General features: G+C 42.9%; 1 protein-coding gene across 5 annotated transcripts in view; it reads right to left on the bottom strand.

Annotated features, from left to right (window-relative positions):
• tln2a (talin 2a) overlaps nt 1-13,174 on the bottom strand; it is an 84,629-nt gene that overhangs the window by 51,389 nt on the left and 20,066 nt on the right. The gene's annotated exons all lie outside the window — the stretch shown is intronic.

Raw genomic sequence — 13,174 nt, 5'->3', positions numbered from 1 at the left:
AAAGGTGGAATCCTCAGTCAAACAAAATGTCTGTTACTGCCACACATTGATAATAAGCACGGATTTGTTTCAGAAACGTACGAGTTGAAACCTTGTTCAACATCAAACGCTTCGCCGTATTAAACACAATCATCTGGAACAAATCGCATCCTAAGCTTGATTGCGAACAAGGACACGGCAAGAAAAACCCATTTTAAAGAAGTGAAGGTAAACGTCTCCTTCACTCTGCATTAGGACACAGCAGAAGCTGGTTTAGCACCAAAGCAGCCAATCTTACATTTCCCCTTCCCTGCGATGAAAAGGGGATTTACAAAGCTCAAATGTGGATTTAAAGCTAGTGAAACAAAACCAAATCCAGTGTGGGAATATGGCTCCAGTATGTACGCAGCCGAAACAAACCCTCATTAGTACGTGTATGAACCTTTAACCCTAAAAACACTTTGTGTGAATCACAACACTGAGGTTACTTTGCAGGCTCGATCATCAGCACAATTACTGCAACATGTGGCTTTGAAAATATCTGCAAGTAAGTCTGGATAATCCCTGAACAAAGGATGCAACTTGCAGGACTTGCGTGACCTCTTGTGCACAGCAGGTTGCAGGTACAGTGATTACAGGGAATGTGCTAAGATGTTCAAGAAATCAATACAGCCATTCACCAATGGTGTCTGTAAGAAATGTCATGGCAATCAAACAGTCCAGCCCCAAGTCCTTGAAAGACCAACCACTTTCTATAGAAGATGTAAAAATGTAGTTTGAATTGCAAACTGTCAATCGGGGGAAAATGCTCAAGTCGATATTAAAAAAAAAAAAAAGGCTCCATTACTCAGTCCCGGATGCGTTTTTTTAATTTTTTTTTTAAACAGCCTCTTCAGGTCAATTAAAACATGACACATGACAAGATTTGTGCGTTGCAACCAACGTGTGAAGTAAGCAGAAACGTCGCGTCACTTTAAGACAAAGAAGAGCTGCGTTCTCTCAGATTGCCGCAGCAGTGCAGCGTCACCTACGGCAACCCGCTGTCTCACTCATCTTCATCCCTCTCCATGCTGATAAATCCATCTGGATGCAGGCCCGTCTGCACGCACGCCTTGTTCACCTGCCTGCTTGATTTATGTGGGCGCGTGATTCATCCACCTGCTGCACCAGGATGCTGTCGGTTTCTAGCTTCATCTGTCGGCTTCACTTGCTCACACCTTTCAGCTGCCCCTCGCCATCAGTGCTAATTAATATTTTTACACATCCTCCCCCTTTTACTGTCAGCAGTCTACAACCCTTTTACATCACCTCAGCCCTTAAAGCAGAGAAAATTGGGAATCGTCACTGAACTCTGAGTAACACACAAAACATCCAGTACAAATCCATAGTCATTAAATAATATACTGTTTGCTCCCACATTGTAATGCATAAGCACAAAACATCCCTCCCCCTCCTGACTTTAAACCCAACTGCACTGGTTCCACCTACACCTGCTTTAATCTAATGCAGGCTCACATAACATCACTGGTAGCACTCTGCTGTGAGCACCGCATTTTTCATCAGAAGGACAAGTTTCTGTTATTGGCGTGAACTACGTAGTTGCTCAAATCAATAGCGTATTTCTAAAATTAACGTGAGGCATATTCACAATGGTGCGATGAATGGGAATGGTTTATTGTGTTACAAATGGGGTTGGGAAAATTGTTGCAGGCCGAATCAAGTAAATGAGCCGCTCTGTTTGAAAAGACTGCTGGGCCTTATTTTTCTAAAATAGTGATTGTAGCTCCCCGTTAGATGTCTTCACAGGTCCAGAAGGCTACATGATGGCCACTTGCCCTCAGGTGCCTCATTTCTTTAACCGATTCACCGACCTAGTTCATATATATTTGCTCAGTAATAAACTCATTATCCACTGTGGGAATATGGCTCTATGTGCATGTTGCACTAGGAGAATTACTGGATTTAGCAGATTTCATATCTCTGTCAAGATATTTATCATGATCCTACATTAAGTAAAATTACAACATGAGGCAAGGCATAAAACTTTTGCACAAACTTTTATTTAACTTTGTCACAAAATGTACTATTTACTGTGTATTATTTCCTTATTGTTTCTTGAGGAGGTGGGAGTTTAGTCCGTTAGTCTGTCTGAGCACAGTAGTGCGTGGGCTACAGGCTCCACCATGTTATTTTTTTTTGTCATTTCCAGATCAAAGTCATTTAGATTTTTAATAATGCTTGAATATCTAGTCATCAGTAAAGTGTTGGTCAGACAAGAGAAGCAATAAAAAAATACATGCAATGGTCAGGTGTTACGTGAACTCATGCATCGAGTTACTGGTAGGAAGAAATTCCACCTTAAAAGTTGCTGGTATTCAGCAGCTTTAGCTGTGTTTCGAAAAAAAAAAAAGGGGACATTTTGGTGCTTTGTTTTCATAGATGAGCGTAACCTTTCCCCTCAGAACGATGGTTAATGCTGCTTCATTCGCTCGGCACAGATCAGTGCGTTTGTGTTTCTACACTGCTGCATCTGCGTCGCATGGATGAAAACTGAGCATCATACTGGCAAAAAGTGCGATTGGCAACAAAATGACATAAACGTGCATCATATCGAATAATACATGGTTTTCTATGGTTATACAATATATATTGTCCCATCGCGCGCTGCAATATTGAACCCACCTTATTAAGAAAGTTGTGGACCTAATGCAATTTAACATACAGCCAGTTCATTCCAGAGCATTTAACCCTAATGACTTGTGTAGAATTTTAACTAAAATGTAAAAATGTACATTAATCGAAGATTCTTAACAGTGTTGAATTATGAATTTTGTCTCGCAGGATAAAGCCTGGATCATGTCGTTCTCACACGCACCCCCTCCGGACAAAATCCGGAGAATGTCAGGATTCCAGTGCGAATGTGTGAAAGAGGCTAAAGAAGAACGACTGAAGTTGAACACAGATTAAAAAAAACGACAGTTTAATGGAAAGTTCACCACTGTTTTGCTGTCAGTCAAATAGACAAATAAGTGCAACAAAATCCGGGCACAAATCTCGTGTTTCTGCGAGTGAATCCACCGATTCAACAGCAAGTCGGCTGGAACGAACTGATGTTAAAAGGCTTGTATGACTCAAGCTTAAGTGAACTGATTACGTGAGCTCTGTCTGTCAAGAACCAAACTAAACGACCAACATTGTTCACTAGTGTCAGGGACGAAAATTGAGCTTTGAGCAGGGAAACGAACACCCAAGAGAACAAAAAGACAGAAGTCCAACATTGTGAGTGGTGTAGCTGGTGTTGAACACTGTAATCTAAAGACACACACACCGAACCAGAAGGAAAGCGAGACAGCGAACGCCGGGTTTCACCACTGTGCTTTGCCCCGAATTCGATTTCATTTAGAGAAACGCTGCAGCCAAAGAGTCAGACAAAAGCTCATCTGATGAAAGGAAAATGAGAGCGACCATGGAACATGTAGCTATTGTTCAATAGATCAATGAGGCAGAGCAATGCCTGCTGGGAACACCCAGGCCCCATTACAGTAACACGGCCTCTAATCCAATAATAGAGCAGCCCGCAAGTCAAACAGGCCAAACCTAACAGAGACCAGGGAACATATTCAGTGTTTGGCCAGAGCCTGTCGATACCCTCGTTTCAACACCAGGGCCAAACTGGGCCAAGGCACAGACATGCTAATTAGTCCATCTGCTCGTGTTTGGGTCTTTGTGTTCCACTCAGACACTTGTTGCCTCCTAGAGCTGCGTCGCATAATCAGTCTTTTAAATTGCAGTTTAGGGCTCCTGGCTTAAAATAGTGCCGCTGAGCCCGGCGATGGAGAACTGCTCCCATGCAGGACGCTACAAAGATATCATGTGGCTTCAGCCGTCACACCACTGCCTCAGGAGAGCAACTGGAAACTCAGTCCATCATCATTTCTGACGGTAACGTCGACTCGGATCCCAAATGCTGTGAAACACGAGAAAACAGACGCCACGATCAAAAAGCTGAAATCGGAAAACTGTCTGTCCCCGCATGGAGATTACATTAATATCATTCCAGACTGACCAGTGCATGTGGGGGGTGCAGGGGGCTAAATTTGATTATGATCCATCTCTTTCGCGTACATAGCTAGTGAATGATAACCAGGCTGTGTTATGGCTTTGCCGTTACAGTCTGATGATTTCATGGTGACCTCAGTGGTGAATTCACGCTGTGAATCCTCGAACAATTCTCTGCTATTTTGACCAGCGTCTGTAAGTTACATCCACTGGGTCCATTTTCATTTCCTCTTTGCTGCTGTAAGTTACATTTTCCAGCACATTAGTAAGAATGGTGTTTCTTACGATTAGATTTTCACTTCTACAAGTGTCTCACGCGACAATCAATCAAAATTTTAACAGTTTTTTGCTGTGCAGAGTGACATTATGAGAGGGATGTCCTAATACCACTTTCTTCTACACTGACTACAAGTACTTACTTACATTTGAGTACTTGCTCATATGATACAAGTACTAAACGGTTTTGCTTCTAGAAGTGGTCGCTTGGCAGTAAAACCTTCATCAAACCACTGCAGTTTAACAAATCACACACAAACAGAAATTCTCTTGTGTTCTCATGCCTTGATACATATTGGGGTGACTGGGAGCGGAACTGAAAGACCCCAAAAAAGAAAAGAGATTTCAGAAAGCACAGATTCAGGGTGAGATCCTGGATGGAGAAGCTCGGTCAACAAGCTCTTTGCTGCCGACGTCAGTGTTTTTTTAACCATCCTGTCAGTAACTAGATTTGTATTGAGCTTTACTTTTCTCCTCGTCAGTTGTCTTGTAGCAGCTTTAAACCCTCAGACATTTAAAGTAGGGATGCTGATACCAGTGTCAGGGACGGGGTCCCATCCTGCCTTTGCGCATCAGCTAATCTGTGTTAAAACAAGAAGATTTTTAATGCACTTGAACAAACAGGCGAGCACCACCCTGCAGTACAGTCCTACAGGGTACTGATACGGTATCGGTATCACAGGACTTCTGGGGTGTGATTTGGGTCAGCACATTACAGAACAATGTTTAGAAAGACACCGGATAAGGTCCCACAATTCACTCTTTCATCTAATGGGACGAGCATTTCACTGATGGGGCAGAACCCTGAGCACTACATCTGGTCAAATCCTTAAAACAAAGCCTGGTGGGTACAGCATCATCGGGGAGGGTGGGATTCTCAGCAGCACCAACAGGAAGACTGCTTGAAACTGAAGGAAGGATGAATGCGACCAAATACTCTACAGGGAAGCGAAGCCGCTGCACATGCAACCGGAAACTAGGTCAGTGTTCACCTTTCAGCATGACAATGGCTGAAACTTACAACCGGGACAACACTGGAGCCCAGACATCTATCCCACAGAGAGTCTGTGGAGACAGACACTTCCTATCTGATCTGATGGACCCTGAGGAAATAAGGCACGAGGAGATTTCGGGCTTTCGCACAAAAACACAAGCAGTAGGCATTTCGTCCAGAGGGGCTCCTACAAACTGAACTAAGGGTCTGAATGGTTTTGTTAAGTCGAGACGTCCGTTTTCGATGTTTAACAAACGCAAGAATTATTTCCCTAAACATGCTTTTGCTTTGTCAGTAGGATTTACTGAGTGTTTATTTTTCCCCGTGAACTATTTTCCAACTATTTCCCGATGAGATCCAGACCGAGCCGACCGCTTCCTCCGAGTAACCTCAGCTGCGAACGGAGCGGTTTTTATTCGCCGCCGCCGTCACATCCAAGCACACCCACAGCAAAACAAATCATTCGAGACTCCCTCCGTCTACTCATCAGAGCAAAATGGAATGGAAGTCTTAGTCACACGGGACTAAACCAGCACAGTTCAGAGTGAGGTCATCAGCTTCCAGCAGCAGGAGGTTAAGAGAGTGCACTTGTGACTGTCGAGCCGAAAGAAAATACAGGGTGAGGAAATGAGTAAATATTGCTCTGCCTCTGCGTGAGCGAGTCGAGCAGCGACACCCGGCATTCGTGATGTGGCTCAGAGTCCACGCAGGCTTATGCAAAGTTCAAAGAGAGCAAAGAGAGCCCGGTGGAGCATGTGCATGCACGCATCTGTCCGTTTCCAAGGTAAACATGTCAGTGGACTCAATAAATCATATCAAAATAGCAAATACACTTTTTCCGCATCCAAGAAAGCTTTGGAGAAACGCTTGTTGGGAGGGAGTGTGACAAAGGGAGAGGCAGGGTGGGGGTCAAGTATCAAGTGCCCCGTAATGCTTTAGATTACAGCTCGTGACTTCCAGAGCAAGTAGAGAAAACCTTCTGTGTACTTTCGAGTAACAACCGTGTACCAGCACAGTACAGCAAACTTTGGGTAACAATTATTGCCCCATTATTTTCTGTTGCAACCTGACAAGAGTTGCTGGCAAATACTACAGATTTTATGTGTGTGTGTGTGTGTGTGTGTGTGTGTGTGTGAAAATGAGCATTTGTTAAAATTCTGAATGTCAGTGCACCATCAGCCAGAAGACACTTTAATACAAATACCTCAAACAAGTATCAGCTGAAGTGTGGAGTTTACTCATCTCCATGCCTTATAAGCACCATCAGACATCAGCCAGCCTCTGTAACCATGGTAACCTGTAGTAGAACACATGCTGAAGTAGCGAAGGAGCTGTCAGAGTAATGTTAAAGGCTGGATTCGGATGCTAAATTGAAAACAAAAGCCACGTGAGGCTGAGTGAAGGATGTAATATGCCGGCTCGTAAATGTGTCTCACATCATAGAAACATCTTCTACCTTAAACTGCGACTTGTACGTACGACTTAACTCTGCATTGGGCTGCGCGAAGCACTGGCAACAAGCTCTGTGTGAGCTCTCTCCTCTCTGCGTGAAAGTCGACACCTGCAGACCAGAGATGCGTCACCTGCCTCACTTGGCCGCCCGACACGTTTGCCGAGCTCACTCTCCCTTTTCACGGTCGCACTCATGAACACACTGCCTCCAAATGTGTACAGGCAAACTCACACAGGCAGGAAGCCGACGCCGCCCGACCCCGTCACCAACCAGATGGATTATTACATCAGAACGAGCTTTATTTCTCCCTTTCACATGTAGATTTCTTTCCTAGAAAGGGGGTGTGTGTCCATGTGTGTTTGTGTTCATGTGGCTGTTATTTATAATCTATTAGTCTGACGCTGCAGAAAAAAATAGAAGAAAAACAACCTCCACAGTACCTATGGATACATATTTGAGCAAACTGTAGTTAAATTACATGATAGGTGCAAATACTTGTGGTGCCACTCATTTCAGAATAATCAGAGTGGAGATCCTTGGTAGGCAAAATTCGCTGATTTCTGAATGAATCAATTCCTCTTAAGACTCTTAACCCAAATTACATTTACATTCAGTCATTTGGATGAAGGCCTACTTGTGGTTTCCAGATTCCAGAAGTAGAATGGGAAGCAGAGCCTTTAGCTATCAATCCCCTCTCCAGTGCAGATTCGGGATGCAGACACCCTCTCTACTTTTAAGACTAGGCTTTAAACCTTCGGCTTTGTTAAAGCTTATAGTTAAAGCTGCTCAGTCAACCTGAACCTGATCCGAGTTGAGATGCTATGGGTTCAGACTGTTGGGGGTTTGCTTCCCTAAAATGTAAATGGAATTGATTGATTGAAGTCACAAAAGCTCATTCATTTAACTCAAATTCAAAAGTTAAAAGACTTTTGAGTCAGAACAACTAATGTTTAGAAATTCTGGGAGTTTGTATGAAAATATTAAAGTTTTTGAAAAACTATTAGTTGATTCCACAATTCCAAAAGAGTTTAGAGTGTAGCTGACATCAGAGGGGGAAGCTACCAACTTCCATACGCAGACTGACCTGACCTGGTTTAAAAAATAAGCCACAAAAACAACTCCACTAGTAGAGAGCAGCAAGAAACAGCAATGAAACAGTCTTGATGCCAAAAGTGTGTTTTTCTTCCCCGTCCCTTTGATTAAATTATCGTTCTTAGTTCAAACTGACTTCTTCACATGTTGGCTCTGAACACGATGCAGGATGAAAGTATCACACTCTCGCCGTTCAACAACGCCACAACCACATCAAGATACAAAGGACATATATGCAATGTAACACGAAAAATGTACAGATGGTACATTTTCTATGTGTAACTGTGCAAACAGACTCTTACGTGGCCCAATAACTATAGCTTACATCAAACACACAACCGGAGACCACGGTGACAAGCTGCTCGGTAATGAGCCAACCTTCACTTCTGCCTGAGGCCAATAAATCACTCAGTGCATTAAATTCTTCCCCCACCACCGTTTCTTCCTTTCTGTCACTTTATTCCAAGAATCTGTGGGGCTGCGTCGAGTGTCAGATGATCAGCTTTAGTGTTGGGAATGTGAAATCTGTGCATAAATCAACGTTTTTCGAGTTTGAGGCTGCAGGACGTCGATGCTGGTTCGTTTTGCATTGCAGGTTTATTGTGGGCACCGGTAAATCAAGGGTCAGTGGAGACGTCCTGCAAGTTGAAAGCGGAGATACAAACCACATTCAAGAAGGTTGTTATGAAGAGTGTGTTACTTGTTGCAGGAAATGATGTAACGTGCATACAGTACACATTAAGGTACTAGTATCCACCTGAATTCCTCTGCATCCTAATTTCTACATCTATCACGCTCTCTCAGAGAGAAATATGGTGCTATGTAAATATTAACAACCAGCTGGATTTGAATAGGTAAAATTAACACCACAGAAGGATTCTGCCAGTGTAGTTTAGCATTGTCACATGTCAGACATCCATTTAGTCCTTACAACCCCAATTTTAAGGCAATTTATGGTTTAACTCCATCGCAAATATATAGATAAATTGCTATTTAAATTGATATAAATGAATAAACCACAAATAAAGAAAATCTGATTTTTCTATGCATTTTTCTAAATATAAAATGACCACAGACTCAAACTGAACCATGTACATAAATTAGTTTGTGACATTTTCATAAATAAAGCCTTTTCCATTTGATAGAGAGAGGGTGAAAATTTTTAACAAGTAATAAAAAAGGGTGTGAAAAAACTGAAATATTGTTGGCGCGATGAACAGCAAAATTCACAGTTTGATGACATCATCATACGCCACAACAACAAATAGGAAGTAGAAAAGGAAAACAGCCGACCTCAGACCTATAGAACATCTGCATGAAGACGATCAATTTTACTGATCATCACAAATGACATTTTGGCCACCTCAGGGCAAAAGTAGCAGGGATAGACATATAATTGGGCGTCAACACAGCTGATCAGTCACGGTGGAAGAAAAATGTTTCCCAGTGGGGCAGTGTGTCTGGCTGACGACAACGATGGAGCCGACCGACGCTAAACGTGAGCAGGGAAGATTCAGTGTTGGTTTGAGCGTCTCCATGGTAATTTTGGAACGTATGAACCCAGGTATCATGTGATGCCAGGAGAAAGATCTAAAAAGGGGGATGCCCATCACGATCTGAATGCCAAAGAGATCAACGTGTTACTTCACACCAAAGCCTGCTCCGTTTGGCAGAGATACAGCCCTTCTTCGTGGCTCGGCCTGGAAAAAATAAAAAAATAAAAAAACCCTATGATTCATTGTAATGGTGCCAGCCAGCTGCCGTGATGGCCCTAGTTGCCTGCCCACCAGGAGGATTGAGTCACCGCTTCCCAATAAAATGTCCGTCAGCGGAAGGAATGCAGTGATAGCATAGAGAGTCAGGGTAAGACGCGGTCAGCAGTCAGTCAGTCACTTTCCAAGATTATTAGAAGCCACTGAGAATAGTTCTCGTAAAACCGATGAGCAGCAAGTTGATACACCGCATGATTAGTCACACAACCCCCTTAAGCATCATTTCCACCAGCATCACTGACATTGCACTTTGTCTGGTGCTCAGCGGGCCTGGTGGCTCAATGGGTAGAGCATCGGGTTGGGATACAGAAGGCCGCCTCATCGAATCCCGCCCCACCAGGTGTGACCCCGCCCCCCCAAGGGCCACCTCGGTGCCGGTCCCAAGCCTGGATAGAAATGCGAGGGTTGTGGCAGGAAGGGCATCAGGCATAAAAAGTCATGCCAAATCAAGGGACAAGCTGAAAGCCGCTGATCTATTGCCTTTGTTTAAGGTAGCTGTAGCTCAGTCGGAAAGGCAGTTGTTCATGGACCACAAGGGTCGGTGGTTCGATTCCCGGCCATTTACCATTGCTTGGTGCTCCTTTCTTCAACTTCCAATTTTCTGTGAAGGACTTTGAAATGCATTAATCTGATGTCTAAATAAAGTTTTGATTGATTCATTGATTAACCACATCCTCAAAGTTGAGCAACAGTCAGCATGAGTTGCTGAGAAATGGACCAAGTTCTTATCCGTTCTTCTAAAGAATCATTAACTGCATTCAACACAACTGATTCTGTGCTACAAACAAATATATCTGGCTCCAAATCACACTTCAAGCAATACGGAAGCCGTAGCAATTTAAAGTCTTGAATACACATAAGACCAGTTAATACTATAAAAATGAATATTCATAATGAAACAAATATGCAACAGTTTGTTGCTCTGATCCTCCTGCAACCAATCCGAGTTTGAAACTGGGCGCAGTCCCAATCTATGCTGAGTGGGTCCCACTGGCTCTGACCCAGAAGATCTTGAGACATGAGATTGATCAGACTGGAAATGGATCACTTCACAGCACAGACACAGAAAAAAAAATCTAACCATCAGGCTGTTTAGTTGCTCTTAAACGTCCATACAATGAATTCATCTGGTTGGAAAGAGAGTGGCAGACCACCATCCAGGGGGAAGAAAACCTCCAATTAAATAGATCCACTCACGGCTAAAACCTGCTTATGAAATAATTATACTTGCCATAATTTGATAAAGAAAGATGTGCCAGTTCTAGATAAATGTTTTATTCCTCTTGGCTAAAAAAAAAAAAACTAAACTCATTGCTGGCAACAAGAATGAAACAGATTGTTAGCAATTAACAGAATTAAGTTTGCAGCTCTTGGTCACATTTTAAATTGAGTGCTAGAGAACGTCTTTGTTTGAACTCCTTTTAAAATGTTTAAATTATATGAAGGAATCAGGTTTGCTGCTACGTCCTCAACCTTTTCTAGACATTAAAATCACGCAGTTGAACATATGTTTTAATATATGACACTTCGGGTTTTTCGCTGATGAACAAAAGAAAACGGTGGAAAGCTTGCAGCCTTTTGAGCATTTCAAAATGATCCACGTCAGCCAAAAGTATAAAATATGAGGAAAGCCAAACTGATTTTCTGTGCCATAAATGCCATCTCCAGATTTACTTATAGTGCGTTGTTTCTCATTTTCACAACCCGAGTCCCTGCCTGATTAATCAGCCGTGACAAAACATCTCAGATGTGTCAACAGGGTGGACAGTGGACAGCTGGCAGAGGCCCGGATCACACTGGTTGAGTGTAACAATAACAGATGAAAGGCCAAATCTAAAAAAAAATTAAAAATCAAATATAACACAAATATATTACCTAAAATCTAAAAAACAAAATTCTGATTTCCACTGAACTTGGGCATAGTTCAGATCCACGGTTACCAAAGATGAGATGCTGGCTGAGCTTCTTGTTCGGCAGCTTGTTTTTAACCCTCAAAATATATAAAAATACAAGTATTTGGGTTACAACACAGTCTATGAGACTGTTATTCTGTCCTTTGCCTTTAGATTAGCAGTGGGCATCAGGTCTGATCCTGCCTTTGTGTACTTCTACTGATACTGAGCCTGACACCACGTTACATAGGCAGAGGTGGAAAATGTGATTTAAAGCGGTTATAAGAAAACTGATGAGGACAAAAGTAAAGCTGAAAACAAACTTTGCTGTGCTGAAGTCTTAAGATCTTGTCACTAAGAGTCATACTCATGTTTCTCATGAATATTTTATTTCGATCCTGTGGCCTTCTGCATCTCAGCACAATGCTCTACCCATTGAGCCACTAAACACCAGTCACCGCCTGTTATAGCAGGATTTGCTCAACTGCACTGGCTTGATGAGGATTTTGTTGTCTAACAACTCGTAATAGAAGCAAAACAGTTTAGTACTTGTATCAGTACTCTGTATCAGCAAGTACGTAAATGTATGTACTTAGTACTCAGTCTGGAAAAACGTGGTGCATCTAAAATTACGTTTACAAAAGTAAATGTCCAACACTTTTTAGTGTCCCCTGGTAACATTGCTATGACTTCTGTCTAGAACGGTTCTGTATGGTTCCATATATGTATGCTCTGGAAAACAGAGGAATGGAGGTAGCAGGGCTTAAGATGTTGAGGTTCTCTTTGGGAGTGACGAGGATGGACAGGATCAGGAATGAGGACATCAGAGGGACAGCTCATGTTAGATGTGTTGGAGATAAAGTCAGAGAGGCCAAAATGAGGTGGTTTGGACATGTTCAGAGGAGAAACTGTGAATATATCGGTAGAAGGATGCTGAGGTTGGAGCTGCCAGGCAGGAGGTCTAGAGGAAGACCAAAGAGGAGATTTATGGACTTAGTGAGGGAGGACATGAAGTTGATGTAGAGGACCGAGTTAGATGGAGGCACATGATTCGCTGTGAGGACTCCTGAAAGGAAACAGCCCAAAGGAGAAGAAGAAGAAGATACTTCGTGGCTTTTGCAGCGCTTTTCTCAATTTGGTGGTGTGGTGGCTTTTTGCAGCACAATTCTTATTGCTGCACCCGTGTTGACAAATTGCTAAAGGTGTTTCGTCTATTTGCATGTGTTTTAGTGCTTTGAGCTCTCAGGGCCACCGTAGTTAAAGGAGGCCCTCACTGATTTTGAACTTGCTTCTTTTGGTTCTAGTTTTGTTAGTACATGTAGATAAATGCCATTAAACTTCCCTCTGACCTCCCTACATTAAAACATCTGCGCGGTCAGTTGACAACTTTGAAAACCCGCGCTAAACCTGTAATGTCGCTGTATTTTAGCTTTAGGCCCAATGCACGTCCACGTTAAGATCTGGCTGTTCACTGAAGCACGGCATGAGACAAATCAACATCAGGGCTCATTAATTGTTGGGGAAACGAAAACACGCAGCAACCGTAAACTCATTTCTGTGAGTGGAGCATGGTTACAGCGAATGGCCGGGCAGCAGATGCTGCCGGTTAATTGCCCTCTGCAAACTGCTCGTTGACTCAGCTTGAAGATGTGCATTA

Source organism: Channa argus, chromosome 2, assembly GCF_033026475.1.
Source record: "Channa argus isolate prfri chromosome 2, Channa argus male v1.0, whole genome shotgun sequence".
In the NCBI taxonomy this organism is placed as follows: domain Eukaryota; kingdom Metazoa; phylum Chordata; class Actinopteri; order Anabantiformes; family Channidae; genus Channa; species Channa argus.
The sequence above is the reverse complement of the archived record's forward strand: the minus strand, read 5'-3'. Positions and strand labels throughout refer to the sequence as shown.